At 36.2% G+C, this 3,186-nt stretch overlaps 1 non-coding gene across 1 annotated transcript; it reads right to left on the reverse strand.

The window, feature by feature from the left end:
* Nucleotides 1–515: 515 nt before the first annotated feature.
* Trnar-ucu (transfer RNA arginine (anticodon UCU)) lies at nt 516–597 on the reverse strand. Its single transcript has one exon. It is a non-coding gene; the product is annotated as a tRNA-Arg (tRNA).
* Nucleotides 598–3,186: the final 2,589 nt, after the last annotated feature.

A 3,186-nucleotide genomic window follows, 5' to 3' on the forward strand; every position in this document is an offset into this window, starting at 1 on the left:
TATGAAACAGGAATCACTGTGATACTCATTGTATAGAAAATACACACTAATCTTTTTGAATTATTTAACAAAACTGAATATATTAAGCAAACTAGTTTTTATAGTTTATGGACTGTCTCTCCCTCTCTTCTCTCCTCACTGGTTGTTCGTGAATCACAAGATCGCAGATTTATTATAGATAGAGAGACAGACAAACAGACCGAGAATCCTATAAACTGTTTCACTAAACTAGGATACAGATGACTTGGGTGAGGGCCTCAGTGTGTAATGATATGACTCCTACTCCTAGTACTTTCCTTCCCTTCCTCTCTCGCTTCACTGCAACTGCAACCTTCAACAGTCGAGTAACTAAAAAGACATTTAATTCACTGCTAATGCTAACAGATGCATCCTAGATATTTTAGGGAACAAAACATACCCCTCCTTATCGTTATTTAGGGGCTCGAACGATGTGCATTCACTTATGAGCTGAATGCGTTAGTCCTATTTCTACGGGATCAGAAAAGGTATTTATTCGACGAGGATAGGATTCGTAACCACGCAGGGAGACCCTATTGGATTAGAAGTCCAACGCCTTAACCTCTCGGCCACCTCGTCTTTCTGATGAAGTTACATTATGAGCTCTTGTACAGGTGCGAATAAGACTTTATTTGAGGTCTACTACGGCAGTAACTTGATGCTGCGCCTGTGCTGCTGTAAAACACGGTTATGGTCACAAACGCATCATAGACATGTCGCTAACTTACCGCAAGTATGTCGATAACATGTTGAAAACAAGTCAGCTACTGGAAGTGGGGAATGAATATTAGTTAAACGTATGAAGCATTTGTCATGACTACAGATAAGTATTCAACACATTTATGAACATAGACCTGTCATAAACACGTCGATAACATTCATCACATGTCAGAAACATGCCGGAAACAAGTCACCTACCATAAGTGGGGAACGAAATGTTGGACAATGCTGGAGAATAGTATGATGCACTGCTCTTGGCTACCAACACGTCGTTGATTTGTATTCAAGCTGTTAGTGATGAATGTGGGATAAGTTACCGACGTTTTACTGTGGTAAGGAAGTACCTTAAAACTTGTAGTAGTATATAAACAGTAAGAAATGCGGGTGGAAGAATTTGAGAAGAGAAATTTACCAAAGGAAAAAATGTGGCGATACAGACATAATACTGGTTATAAGAATGAGAGAGAACTTACATTATAAAGTCCATATTGTTTTTCTGGTGTATTTCCCATCTGCTAAACCCGGGACTTCATACTCTATATGGTTAGCTTTATCGAATAACTTCCACTCCAGTTCTCTTGTTTCGTTTCATCTTTGTGGTCTCTGTGAGGCGAAGATACACTGTTATGATTTACGAGTGTAGAGATATGTTTCAAGCATTTGAAGGAAATTGTGTTAATTGTGTTTATCTATAGCAAAGGTATCCTCTGTTATTTGAATACACTCTAGAATTATTATATAGGCTTTCCTGTCCTATCGTCTCTGATCTAGGATCAGATCTTAATAGAGCCCCTGACTAATAGTATTTTCTAAAGAATTACATAATATAATCTGCGTCTTATCATAGCAAAAAGGTACGTTCAAATTAAATATTCTTCAAAAACTCTGTGATGGTAAAAAATAAAATGATTAACTAAGAAATGAAAACATAAATAGAGATTCAAACATAAATGGAGGAGTTTCTCTCCATCTTCTCTCTCATCTAATGGCTCTCTTCTCTCTCTCTCTCTCTCTCTCTCTTTCAGTTGTAACAAGATGTCGTTGGGTAACAAGCCAGCAACCACCAGGAACCATCAATTTTGGCTGCAACGCTGAACTCGAAAAGTGTCCCGTCCCAGTCCGATAACTTGCATAGCAAAGGGGAGAGAGAGAGAGAGAGAGAGAGAGAGAGAGAGAGAGAGAGAGAGAGAGAGAGAGAGGCGGGTCTCCTCATATCAAATAAGGATAAGGGTTCGTATTTTCTTGAAGAAGTCGATGAAGCGACGAAGAATTCGGCTTCTTTTTCCCTGAGTCTTTACAGTTGAGTGATTCTAAAGGGGAGAAGTCTGTCCTGTTACGTTAGTTTAATGGTAAACCACAGGAGACAGTTCTTCAATTCGGTAAAATTGTTTGATTTTATACTGAAGTACGTTTTCTTTATTTTGTTCATTCATTGCGAAATATTATTTGTTTGAGGCTTAGAAAGTTGTCTAATAATTAATCAAACGCTTGTACAAATATCATGACCTACTTTCTATTGATAAAGTGATTTTAATTATATATCTTTTACAGTAATAAAATCGAGCAACTGCATTTGCATGGCAACTATTGGCTCTTCATTGTTGCATAAAAGAATTTTGGTTGTTATAATTCAGACTGCAGTAAACTGTAGATTTTTTAAACTAGTCTTTTTGTAAGTATCAAATAAGATAGATGAGTTTCGTAAAAAAACCAAAAATTCGTATTTAATGAAAAGTATTCATGTCATTACAAATTTCTTTCCGATACAGAGACCAGGAGCTAATCAAACAAATGGTAAGAAAAAATTTAACGGTATTTAAAAAAAAAAACTCATATATTTCCCATCACGCATCATTTCTTTTCAATGGTTGGATCAAAGGAGCACCGTCTGAACTCCGCAACTTAAAAAACGATGAATTTTCTGCTACTTCCTTACCAACAACTAGAACATCTGTTGTTCCCCAGCGTCTGGTCTAGCCTGGTACGTTTTTTTATAAGTATATTTTTTCTCCTACCTCTGGAAGATAAATTCATATTTTTTCTTGGTTCTATTTCATGTTAAAAGATTTCTTTTCCTAGTTCAAGTTCGTCGTGTAAAAAAAAAAGAAAGCAGCAATTTATTGCTCATTCGAATACAGATGCTCAAAATACCTGGAAATATCATAATGATATTCAAATGAGTTCCTCCATTATCCGACTCGTTTTGTTTAAAAAGCATAATTACTAAATTCTTTTGAATTCTTTTATCATGTCGCTCAATAGCTGTCCAATTTCTATTAGAGAATGAAAAGTGTGGTATCAGTTTCGAAATATTCGTAGTAATCAGAAAATTCTGAAAGGAGCCATGCTCTTATGGGACTCGTCGTTGTCAACATGTCAAACAATTAATTCATGCCAATCGCTTAGGTGTAATTTCGGATATATAACCAAATATCTCTGGTATAGACA

This window comes from Macrobrachium nipponense, chromosome 1 (assembly GCF_015104395.2).
Source record: "Macrobrachium nipponense isolate FS-2020 chromosome 1, ASM1510439v2, whole genome shotgun sequence".
NCBI classification, from domain to species: domain Eukaryota; kingdom Metazoa; phylum Arthropoda; class Malacostraca; order Decapoda; family Palaemonidae; genus Macrobrachium; species Macrobrachium nipponense.